Genomic DNA, 14,366 nt, shown 5'->3' on the forward strand with positions numbered 1-14,366 from the left:
GAATAAAATTAATGCTAAAACACAAAAAGACTGTCGTCATAAGTCTACGTGTTATTGATAAACGCTTTTTTCCTTTTGTAAATTTATTTATTTTTTTACTTTTTCATGTCATTGCCTTAGTTATGTGCATTGATAGGTAATACCCATGACTAAAGAACGACAATAGTCAAATCTGCCCCTCGGTAAAAATTTGGCCCACCAAGAATATTTAACACAAAAATTCATTAAATTTTCTATTTCTATTATAATCTCTGTATATTCAGAGAATCTTACTTGATTATCCACAAATACTTAATATTTGATTTACTTATCGGATATCAGAAACTACTTATTTTATTGATCTAATCCACAAAAAAACGGTGTTATTTTATTTTATTAAAGTACATCTTTTTATATATTAAACTTATATGATGTCTCTTTTTAATATTAATACATTTATTGACTATACATGTTTTTTTCTGGTCCTATAAAAAAATGTTTTAGCCATTTGGTCTTCCATACAAACTAATTACCTACCTCCCCATTGACTTTTTACTCATAAGCCGGCCTATTTCTAATTTTGTGTTCCGAAGTAGATGACGTTTAACGGTTACTTAAGACTTTATTCCTACTATTAAACAAAGAGCGACATCTATTTCGGTACACACTAGCAATTATAATGATATAGGAAAGGCCAGTATATGACAATAATGTATGATAGTAATGTTAGTTGGTCAATGCTCATGGTTTCATCTATAACTATTATAAACTCTGTCTTGTAATTCTTTGGTTTTCTAATTTTGAAAAAGTTGATAGAACACTCATCTTCTATTAAAGGCAATACCTTTTCGTTGAAGTCACTACTCTCTGTTTGACGCTAAATTCTCCAGTAAAACAAAAGACGCACAATTCATGAGTTCTAGAATATTTTCAAAATATTGTTTTCTTGGGTGTCCTCTTGGTTTCCTCGCAGTTATTTTTCCTTCGTTTCTATGGATGACGACCTGAATAGTCTTGGATCTAGTCAGCCGGATCTTGGTGTCCGAATTTTATGATCAGTACGTCACACTTCATTTTCATTGTACATCATTTAGTTAGTAACAGCTTCTTGGTTAGGAATATCATAAAGATCTTTAATGTACTGGATTCCCTGTTGCCTTCTGCATCCTCATAGTCAATGGTAAACCTTTGAAGGTGATTTCTCACCTACAGGACAAGTGATTGTCCTTCTCTTGCTTTACATCCGTCCTTTTAGCCGTTGGTTTTCAGAGTTTGCTCCTTATTCTGGGAATAGATCAGATCACTGGAATCGCCTGCCAGTGAAGCTCGGGACACTAAGTTCGCCATACCCATAGTAAGTGTCAACCATATACTCCCCTAAGGAAATAGAACACTATAACATAGATATTTTTGTAATTTTGACTATTAAATGAAAATATTATCTTTAATAAATTATTAAAATGAAATAATAGATAAATTATTATAATATTTATTTTTTTAGCGAGTTTAAAACGTTAAATTAAACAAGTATATATATTTTGAACGTTAAAACTATAAATTTAAAAAAAAATGAAAACATAGATTATTACGAAGGACTTCTTCTTCTTCCTCGCCATAATCCCAACTACTTGGGGTCGGCCAAGTATTGTATTTTTAACGACTACCATTTTAGACTGCAATTGATATGAATCTATTTATGTTCTTCACCGTAATACTATCATGATAGTTTTGCACTTTTATTTGGCAATATACTACAAGTGAAGTGTAAAATAGTCTTATTTAAAATATCTTACTTAAAAATAAACGTCTAAATTAATTTTTGCAAAACTTTGAGAAGCTGCATTTAGCTCATAAAAAAAAAAACAATGGTCTCACATTATTTTGGCTAAATCTTTTAATTTATTTCTAACCATTATAATGGATTGCATAGAAGAATGGATAGTTGCTATATTGATAAAATTATATATTTCACTTACTAAACTCAAACAATACAAATTAATAATAACATAAACTCATATAATATCATTGTTTGATTAATACAATAAATTAATATTATATGAGAATTATCGATCCTTATATATTATTTATGGATCGATTATTACATATATTTAAAAAATATATTTTTTTTCGTTTAATCATTTTTGTTGTTTTATATATCATTGTTATTCTCCATGAAGGAGTTGGTTAGAAATACGAATATGCCAAAATAATTATGTTAACACATAAAATAAATTTATTTAATGTAAATTCTGAGGAATTGAGGTTGTAATCCTTCTCTTGAAATCAATGGAATTACTTATATTTTATTGTAAATAATCTATTTTGGTCATAAAGTTTTTTATAGTACAAATTCTTGAATTTTTGTAGTTTATTAGCTTCAAAAAAAAATTTCAAATCAAAGTTATTTGAACAACAATACTTCCAAATTGACCTCTAAGGTACGTTCTAAATACGTATGTTTTATTAAATTGATTAATTATTTTACTGTTTTAAGTACGCGACACTTGTGATAATAATGGCGTATATAACTGCTTGCACCAAACATTAAAAAAATTAGTCTACTAGTGTCAACTAACTAAATACGTCTCAGTATACTTTATTTCTTTATGTTTCATTTTATTTTTTACTTTTGCGATTATGAATAACATAAACAGCATTAATAATGCATCACTATTAATTTTAAAGATAATTCTTACATGTAGAAAAATTCAGGGTGACATCTAAGTACGTACAGAAATAAAATGACGCAGGCATTACCTTAACTATTATTTGCATTAACAATTATATTACGATTTATTTCTATACCTTTAACTTGAATAAAATGTCATAGCAACTGAAGGGTAAGATCAAGGATCTTAATTTGTGCGTATTAAAAACGTTAGTACTTGTTAACAAATAATATGTTGGAATTTTAAAAATATATTATACTTTTTTATGGGAAGAGATATATTTAATATGTATTAATTTTTATCGTCAAAACTAACCTTGACATACTGAATGAAACTAATGCTTACTAAACTTAACAAACCATATCTGTCGTAAGCAAAGGATGTTGAGAGCCTATAATTAGAAAATAACATTCAAAATACTTAAAATTGGGTGTTTCAAACAATAAATACAGATTGTTTCTACAAAAACTGTTTTATTAATACTTATTTTTCTGGGTATTTAAATTATATTTAATTTATCAAATTAAATAAGTTTTTTAACCTTTTCAAAAAAAATTATAGCTTAGGGTTCTGATTAAAATACTTTATTAAGTAACTGTAGTCATTGAATTAGCGTGGCCAGAATTGGATGACTGAAGGGGTAATAACCTTATAATATAAGTATTGTTTCTCAAAAAAAATAGTTGAATGATTAAAATGTTTGAATTCTTTCGTATACTTGACAAAAATTCTGACGAAATTTGCACCCTTAGTCAAATTTATTTAACTCAATTTTTTTAAATTATGTTTTTTACTTTATCTATGATATTTTTTGACATAATTATATTCTTTAAACCATAGAACTATTGCTGGAAATGTCAAATAACTTACCATTTTGGTACAATGGTAATCATCTAAAACAATAAAATATAATATATTTCTTTCTTCATATTTATTATGTAATTCAGCAGATTAAATTAGACTAATAAACATTCAGAACACAATTTGCAGAGTACTTACTTTTTCTTAATATATCAGAATGATGTATACATCACAATAATTTCCTTATTCGTAATTAATGTTATCATAAAAAAAATTGATCATAGTTTTTTTAGCAATTTTATTATTTATTTATATTAATAATCGATAATCACATTAATCAAATTTTTAATTAACATTTAATTTGAAAGTATAGTTTTTATTTATTAAGTTACCTTATTCCAAGTTTAAAATACCAATAAGTAATTATGATATAACTTTTTGTCTTGTTCAGTATTCTTACTACAATTATGTGTCGTGGTTTATATTTAAAGTAATGTGTAAAATTATTTGTTTGTTATTATTATACAATATACTAATAATTTACTAGTTAGCTTCTATAATAAGTAATATTTTATTTGAAATCTTATAAATAAAAAATTCTAACATAAATATGTTTTATATGATCCTAAACTAAATAAATTTCATTAAGAAATGCAATAGTACAGAAAAAATACATGAACATTATTAATTGTTATTTAAATCACATATATCTTTTGAAATTATAATTAAATAATTCGAGTTACATGACTGTTATTGCTTCATTCGATTCTCATACAGACCCTAAAATCACTATCCGTTGAAAAAACAGCTCTATCCGGTCATCCAATAAGTAGGTGTACTTATAATTTTTATATACTATGATTATGGTGTAGCTATAAATATACGTGCGTTGTATAATGTTAGATAATCATTCAAGACATTGCATAATATTAAGTGCATGTATTTCCGAGTGTAAAAATATTTCATTCACACAACAAAATATCCTTGTTTTAATATAAATTATTAAATGACTTGCATTTAATATTTGTACAATTTTAATCTAAAGTTTTGAAGAACTACATACTTATAAGTTTGTTGAAAAAATAATTCAATTATTTTTTTTACGACATATAAAATGGATCCTCGCTTAAGTTTATGGTTCCAAGTATTAGATCTAATATGAATCCTGAGTAATTTTTAAATTATGACATTATAAATAAAACAGAGGAATTAAAATCCCTGAGAAATTTGTCCTCCTACATTATCTACTTTTACTTTCTACTATGAGTTTATGTGGTCCCCTTTAGTAGTACCCTAGTGATTACATGAATTACTACTACTTATTCATATAGCAATGAGTTAATAACTAAGTGTTAATGCTCAGTTTTAATCTTTTTGTGCGACTTTTTATAAAAAAAAAAAAGATTTTAGGAATTTTCTTTAATACCTTTCCTATGTGTTACCTAAATGATCGTTTTATAATCACTGTACAAAATATTTCTTTAAACAGTATCCTGTCTTAAACACATTAAAAAACGATGAGTGCATTTAAATATCAAAATTTTATAATTATAATTAATTATTATTATATTAAATTAAAAAGAAGTTATTTTAGTTAAATCATTATTTAATAGATATTATTCAACAAATGACGTTGTTTATAATTTGATAGAAGATTTTATAAATTAAAGTTGAATGCCTTGAAGGAAATGAATGCCGTTACACTTTTTAATGTCCGTTATCTGTTGTTTAACTATATTTTATAATAATTGCATAACAAGTATTGTAATAATTTATTTAAGAAGGCTAAAATATAATTGGGAATTTTGTAGTGACACAAGTTTAATAGATACATTGGTGTTCTACACAATTTAAAAATAATTTATGCCTGTTTGATCGTTATTTCTTAATATTCCAAATACCTTCATTTTAGATTTAAAAACACTGTTAAATGAATAACAATGGATACAAAATCTATAGTAGATATTTAAAGAACTAATAGAAGAAAGGACTTTTATATAATTCTTAATAAAAATTATTTATTGAGAGATTTTTATATTTACTTTTACTATATTATACACAAACCAAAATAAAGTAATTGTGAGTCCCACCATAAACAAACTCACAACATGAAACCAAAAAATATTTAAATAGTAGATTGATTAGATGTATTTCTGCTAATTATCATCGAAACCCATTGAATTTTTGTTTCAACACCAATACAAATGTTGTATCTTTTAATACATAAGATAATGGACATTTTTATGGAGAGCTTATTTGCAAGAGAGGTGGACTTTGGCGTATACAAGGGCAGGATACTAGGTATTAACTTCCTCTCCAAACTAGATCATCTATATAATAGATGCGAAGTACTCTACAAGTCTTATAAACCTTACTCGAACTAAAATCCTAAGTACGCTACTGTATATTTACGTTACAACAATGGAACAATTGCGAACATAAACTAACGAAAATTAAAAAATTGAATTAAACAAAATTATTAACTATAGATAGAAATCTATTTTATCTGATGTAATTTAATATCAGCGTTTTAAATGTTACCTAAAATTTTAGCATTGTATTAAGTTCCCACTAAGTTTAAATATTTTATTTGAACATTTTTTTTCGATGGGTTATTTAGAACATTCACTAAAATTCCCGTTTGTTACTAATAAAAGAGACTTCTATCCTTAGTTTTAAGTATATAAAGTATTTACTTCAATTATTGCCTACATAAATTATTTAATGTCTAACTCTGTTGACGTAATACAAGATATGTACATGACACTTCTATGTACATCAAACGTTTTTCGTGGAACAACTTTTTAAAAATATACAGAAAACTAGCAGTCACAAAATGTATTATTATTGATAATGTTTTTTATTGTAACTTTTGTATAACCTCTGAATATACCATTAGAACATCCAAATCCTTAATTTTACATATAATGCATTCTACTATGATTTTTTCTTATCTAAAACGTTCATGTAAAAAAAAATATATGAAACTTTTTTTTTAAATATACAACTGAATATGACTAAAAACAGTTATATGTTCAATGACATCATTTAATCATTATCATTTAATAATTTACTGTTATATCAGAATGTTGGAGAGAAAGTTAATAAACCTGATGTCTCTCAAAGAAAATCATAACTTTTTGTGTACATTGAGAAGTTTGTAGTGTACCTTACTTTATATACGTTTTTACTTTATTTGAACAACAACAAAAGTCTATAAGAAAACTAAATAGTTAATTATTTTTGTTTGTTTGTTACTGAAGAAGTTTTTCCATTCTAAGAATAAAGAGTTCATATCTATGTTAAAATATTATTTCAATGATAGTTTACTAAACTAGACTTAAAATCATAACTATTTCTTATTAAGCTTTTTTAGTTGTAAACACAAATCATGGGACTTAAAGAGGTTTAGTTACTTCAAATATTTTAGATACCAACAATTTGTAATATTACTATAACAACTATAAAGTTTCAAAATAAATGTATTCATTGTATAAATATTTAAAATTCTAATTTTGTTTTTTATTATCTATTATGTTAGAAAAGACGAAGTATAGTTTAAGAAAAGTTGGTTTGATAAGTATACCATACTTTAATGTAAGTATATATGCCATAGAGGAGTGGTGAGAGATCCTCGCGGGTCAATTAGGTGTGAATATTTTAATTTCTCAATAAACAAAATTGAAATAGTGTCTATCTTTATAAAATAAATGTGACGATTAAAAGATAAATACACGTACAGCATTAAATCATTTATGTAATCTATATAACTGTGAAATAGCGAAAAATTTAATGAACAGTTAAACTACACGAAAAATAAAGCGTCGATGATGATATTGTGTGTATAATTGATACATCACAAATAAATAATTTGATAAATTACGCAATACCATAAGATACATGAACATTAAAATACACAAAACTACACGCTATAGATGCTTTCAATAAAATTTTATTAGGAATGTTTTTTTCTTTTTGGAAGTTAATAGTATCTTTCGTTATATAATTTTCAGAAAATGTGTTTTTATCCCGCAAATTTTCCCTTCAAAAAGACAAAAAGAAATTTAATTAAGGACGACGGTCAAGTCTCAATCCTAAACATAACTTAATCATACAGCGAAAAATTTAGCGATATTTAGTGAAATTTAAAAATATATATTTATATATGCTTCATAAAAAGTGTTAGATTTAAAAATGTTTTTTTTTCTTGCGATATATTCTAACACAGCCCAGAGGAATTAGACGTAAAGCATTACTTTCCCCGTTTAATGAATTTTATTTATAATAATAATAAAACAACGAACAACAATATGTACAACACACATAGTAAATATAAAAAAACAATATAATGGGGGAATTAACAATAATCACAAAATCCCCTCAGAATATATAACTACAAGTTCTTCGACTCATATAGCCTACTCTTTCACGAGGTTGGTTCAAATTACCTAGCAGGACCTTCAAACATTGGAAATTGACAGTAAGCTTACAAACAACATAACTTCTTCCTGGTCAAATTTCAGACTTTGCCGCCCCTACATAATGGTACTTATTGAAAATGACCTTGTCTGCTCTATTCAACTTCCTCTTTCTTCAACATCGTTTTATTGCTGATATACCTAATGAAGCTTCAACTCTCGCAATAAGTCAGCATTCTCCGCACCAGTTTGTTTATTTCTATCTGACACAACGTTTTTGTCAACTACTATCTTCATGCGGTCTATGCTGTACATTTCAATAAGGTGTTAGTAGTGTCGTCCATTTGTGCTGAACAATGTTTGCGTCTTTATTCTAATACTTTGTTGATCTTATGTAGATACTTATCAAAGCATTCATGTTCTATCATAATTCGAGTTAAGCAAAGCATATTTCATTATAATAAATGGTCAATAACACCCATTTTTACAGATCACACAGCAAAGATTTTTTCCATTCAATTATCAGTTTGATTAAATTAAAAATGTATGTATATATATTTTTATTTATACCCTTAAAAAGTAACATATATTTGTATCACATATTCTTAAAAATGTATAATAAAGTAGTAAGGTGCAAATTGAAAAAACTGAATAATCATCAAAGTTACCCAATTTTACGGAAAGTTAATTTTACAAAAACATAAATATATTATTTTAACAATAATTTTATCTTCTTAAAATTAATTAGAGTTAATTTATTAGTTCTATTATCTAAAAATATAATTAAAAAACCTTAAGTATCAATATATTTTCTAGATTTTTTATCATACAACTGTATACATAATCGAGATTGTTTATTTGATATGTTGTTTTTGAAAGTATAACCCATCTAAAACAAATGTTGAAATAAAATAATGCCAATAACAACAGAAAAATCTATATTGCTTTAAAAGATATTAATGATTACATATATATATATATATATGTATGTATGTATAACATATCTTGTAATTTAATAAACTTTAATAAAATATACTTTATTAGAAACATATATACATGTATGTGTAAAGAATATGTTATTTTTCTAAGTATAATGCATTCATTTAGTTATTTAATATTTTACAATCAGCTTAATATTTAGTAATTAAAGAAAAAATGCAATAAACTGTGAATATCCTTCATTTTTAATATTACACAATGCTTTAATTATGTGACACTCAAATTATACGGATTATAGTCAGACTATGAATATATTCATCTAATGTGATGACGTTTATTAATTTTGAACATTTTATACTCTACGCTAATAATGTAACATTATATTGACAGATAAATTGGTCTTGAACTTAGAAACCATCACGGTCATCTTTTCCAACGTGATCACAATTTCAATCATTTTTCGTAACAATTCACAATATTTAAATTAAACATATTAGATACGTCTATGTATTCATATTAATTGTAATTTGCGTGTTTAAATTTTTATACATTAATCAATCAAAGAAAATCTATGAATAATAAGCATCTTAGATCATTATTAATTATTTGTTTTAAAATATAATCCTATCTTTTAAAAATATTTAAAAAATTAAGGGTTTAAAATAAAAGTTGTATAGTTTTTAAGTTATATTCAATAATATTCTTAAATAAAAGACGTTAGGGAAAATAGTTGAAATTATAAAAAAACCTATAAAACGTTATTTTAACATTTAAACTGAAAATCTTATTTTCTTTAGAGTCTATTGTAATTTAAGCAATGAGGAATCTATGGAGATCTTTCATTTTTAATATCTGACCAAAAATTTGTGAAGGGTTAAATCATTTTTTTTAAATTCTTCCTATATTCTATGTAAAATCATCCATTATGTGATTAATAAGAAAATGTATTCCATTGATACAAGCTGTTTTTTTAGTAATACACTACAAGGAAATATTTAGGTGGTTCAATTTAAGCCATGACTATTTATCTAAAAATATCTTATAATAATTATACAAATATTTTTTGTTCACTTTTCTTTTTGATAAGACAAAAAGTGGCAAGATTGTTAAAGTATTTTAACGTTTTATCAAAGAATTTTCCTAAATCATTGTTTGACGATTAGTAAATATAAGTACTCACAATTTGAGATAGCAACTGAATCAAGTAATTATGTTCATAAAGAGGTTTGATCACATAATAAAAGATAAAACGTAATTCGTAGATAATTAAATTACGTGTTTATATTAATTATTTTATTTTTCTTGTATATAATTTTCATTTTTAGTTTTAAAAATTAATATTATTTACAATTATAAGCAATTTATAACATACATCAGAATATTTATTAGTTGTACTTTTCGTTTTTTTTTAAATTATTATTTATTTGTCTTATTATCATTTCAGCTTAGTAGTAACTCGTTATTAAATATAACATTTATTATTGATTAAACAATTTATTCGTTTTCCTTGATTATTTTGGAAACTTCAGGTACACTAATAATATTTATTTTTTAATTTATCCCAAAGTTCATAAAAATACTATTATTATAATAATCTAAGTAGTGCCAACAATGAAACGATGACAAAACAATAGAATGTGTTATTCCAACAAGTATTAAATGTCAGTCAAACCTTATAAGAGGGGAGTAAGTTTCTTAATAACACAAACCATTGTAATCCATGATTAGCTAATGAAATACTTGAATTTGGATGAGCTGCAGAATTTTAAATGAACATCTAATATTGTACAATGATTGTCATCGTATGTTGATGTAGATATATTACGCAGTCGAAATGCGCAATCTCTAAAGCTATTATTATTTAACCTCGTAGTTCTATTTTACTAATTATCTAGCTAATTTTAAATATCTTTAAATTTGAATTTTTATGTTTCATTAATACTTAGAAAATTCTAATAATTTAATTAGATATTAATAAAAATTAATAATTATTAATATTTATGAATTAAATAACATAACTTGGATGTTTTTAAGTTAAATATGAGTGTTTATGTTCCATAATTTATTTAAATTTCAAATATTTACCAACAACTCATTCAATAGTTACTTAGTAGTTTGAAATATTTTATTAACTCATGTTTCTTAGGAGAATTCTTTATCATATATTTATTTTCATCACGAATATTTTCATTATTATGTTTAATAACGTAAGAAATCCTATGTATGTTTCACTAACTAAAAAAAAACGCACATTATCATTTGTAATATTTAACGTTGATCGAGCAGGAACTAAAAAGCAACAAAATCAAATTTACACAAACACTTATACCACAATTTATGAAATTAATTAGAATGATCAATTTGATGTTATGAATATAGTATAATATTTTATATGGTCCATATTTTTATTTTTTGTAATTTTTTATCTTGTAAAGTGATGTACGGCAATTATAAATGCATTTTTTGTAATGAATATACTAATTTTTATTTGGTACTTACATTTATTATGATAGTAACACATATAAGGACCATAAGTTCTCTATCTAAAGCAAAATCTTCTAAATATTCTATTAAAAAAAATGAACGCACAATTACCCCATTTGTATACTTTTACCAAACTTCACCCTATTAATATCCATAACATAAGAGACAATTTAAGATTCAATAGTGATTAAGTGTGACAGTTTTTTAATAAATCATTTATAGGGTATCTTCTTGAGTATGTTGAACTTAAGGTGTTCTCTTTTTCATAGATTTACTCACATAATAATAATGTAAGTATAACAATTTAGATCTATTTATAATGCTGATCATGATTAATTCAAACAATGACTATTTTAACAATTTATCAAATTGTATGTACGTGTGTATGTGTTTCACAAACGTTATCTTTACAGTAATTATGTTAAGGACAACAATTGAGTAACGAAATTTAAACAAGTCATCGACAGAAATGTTGACATATCAAATCTAAATCTACTTTAAAAATTAAATTTAATAAAATTTAAAACTCTTTTTCAAATAGATACCTAAAAAAACGTAAAATTGCTCTATACATTAGCACAGCTAGAAGTATCTCTTGAGATACTAATAATATAATACAGTATTATATTACGAAAAATTTGACTTATAGATCTATTTAAATAATAAAATGTATTATTTACATAATTTTTATGCAAAAAATTAATTTAAAGGTTTTTATAATTTATGTTATCACATAAATTATAAAATATATAATGTGAAATAAAATTATAAATATAAAGCTCAAACGATACTTAAAATACGTTAAATGTTAATTAATAACTGTGCGTTATAATAACAAGTATAAACTGTAAGGAAACAAAAATATATGTGATGTCATTTTTTATTTGCTGTAAAGCAGGAATGATTGTATTACAAGCAAAAATGATTGTATTACAATTATTTGTGTTACTAAACTGAATAAATAATTTTTCCTGTAAAATATAATTACACAATACTTAAAATTACCTTACACAATTTTCCCCTTTAGACACTTCAAGGGAGATCTGGACCCGGGGTCCCTTCCTCTTGGTTACACCACTAACTCTATTGGTATTTTAAGATATATTTATTGATAATGAATTGTTTTTAACACTATTTTATAAAAACCAATATTCGTAATGGCATTTAATTCACACAAAATATTAATGGAACTTTTAAATAGGCTTTAATTTAAAATTTAACTAGGACCAGAATATTATAGATCGAATCATATAAATTTTGTGATCTTTTAATTTATAACTGAACAAAATCGGGTCTAGAATATCGATTTTATTTAATTAGGTATTTATTTGTACAGCCATAAAAAAAACATAGTAATTAAATTAATACATCTAAAATTTTTTTTTTATTTTTTTAATTAACTTTTGATATAAAACTATATTTTTCTACTTTTCCTTTCACCACGATTGAATCTAATTAAATTGTTAGATTCAAATAAGCATTGTAGACAATCCATAAAATTTCCAACAAAAGAATGTTCAAATAAAAAAAGTCGACCTTATAAAAAGGTATAGACATAAATATCAAGAATCAAACTGATATATGTTATCTTGAGTTCAAAGCAACATTTTGTTTAATATTTAAATCGTGTCGGCGCTATTTCAAATCAATCAAGTTTAATTAATTTGTCTCGTTGATAATTAAGTTTAGGTAAACAAGATGAACTAAGTTATTTTATGTGTTGAAAAATTTAATGTAAAGATGCTTCAATTAATACTTAATTAGTAATATTATATTGTCTTCAATTTTTAATTTTTTGAAAAATGGTTATTGTTTTTAAACTCTGCTAGTTTAAAACGCCAAAAATTATATTAGTCTTATGAAACGTTTAAACTTTTTAAATTGTTATTTTATGTTTTAAAAATATTTTTTTAGAAAACACTGATTTGAACAAAAATATTAGTGATGATTGTAACTTATTATACTACAATGACTATTCATAATAAAGAATAACTGACTAAATAATTATTTATATAATATCAAGTTAAAATTATTGTCATATCATTTTTTAACTGAATTTGTTCAACACATTCGCAGTTTTCGATAAGGTGCTCGAACAAAATACAAAAAAATAATAAAATATAGTTAACATTATATTAATAATAATCGTTAAAAGGTTAAAAATTATACTTCAAAATTATAAAGTCGTGTTATAGTCTTGAATACATTTTAATTAATTTTAAATAGCATCTAAATAAAACTATTAACAAGTGTTCCGTTATTAATATTTTAATCTAAGTAATACGCATTATAAAATGTTTAATAAAAGTAAACATTAAATATTTACAATAAAATTAATAAATTTATAGTTAAATAATTTTTTGTAAATAAGTTTAAAAAAAAATAATATATAACAAAATATAATAATAGTGCTAAATAAATAAATAAATTGAACTACATTAATTTATATTTTAATATGTTATGCTCACCATAATCATATAATTTTATATTACATTATTTTCATTTGAGATCATTAATACTGTTTATTTATATTTAAAAAAACGACATGGTTAGATATAATTTAGCAAATATGATAAATGACAATTATATTATGGGATTTCAAATTTATCAAAAGATAAATGATTATCAAAGTAAATAATTTTGGTAAAGTGATATATTTCATAATAAAGGATATTTAAAAATAAAACCCAATATTTTAGTAAGGCTAAAATATATAGATCAGATAAATTTTTGATATAGTAGGTAACTTAAGTGGGTATAAATGATATTGGTGAAAATAATTTTATACTGTATTTTGTACTAATGACATTAATCTACTCAGATTATATTTTTAATTTTCATAATTCTATAGTTCTCTAGTGAATGTCTTTAATAAAAAAATTAAAGGATTTAATTAGATAGAATTATTGTATTTAAGTTAATTATAAGTTAATATAAGCCAAACAATTTGAAACGTTTAATAATTTTATGAACTATTATAATTCGAATAAAAATTTAATTTAAATATACTTCAATTTAAAATAATATATTAAATTTGATTTCTAACCATTTTCTATTTTAAATTTAATATCTTTCA

Source organism: Daktulosphaira vitifoliae, unplaced genomic scaffold (genome assembly GCF_025091365.1).
Source record: "Daktulosphaira vitifoliae isolate Bord-2020 unplaced genomic scaffold, ASM2509136v1 Scaffold_4, whole genome shotgun sequence".
Classification (NCBI taxonomy): domain Eukaryota; kingdom Metazoa; phylum Arthropoda; class Insecta; order Hemiptera; family Phylloxeridae; genus Daktulosphaira; species Daktulosphaira vitifoliae.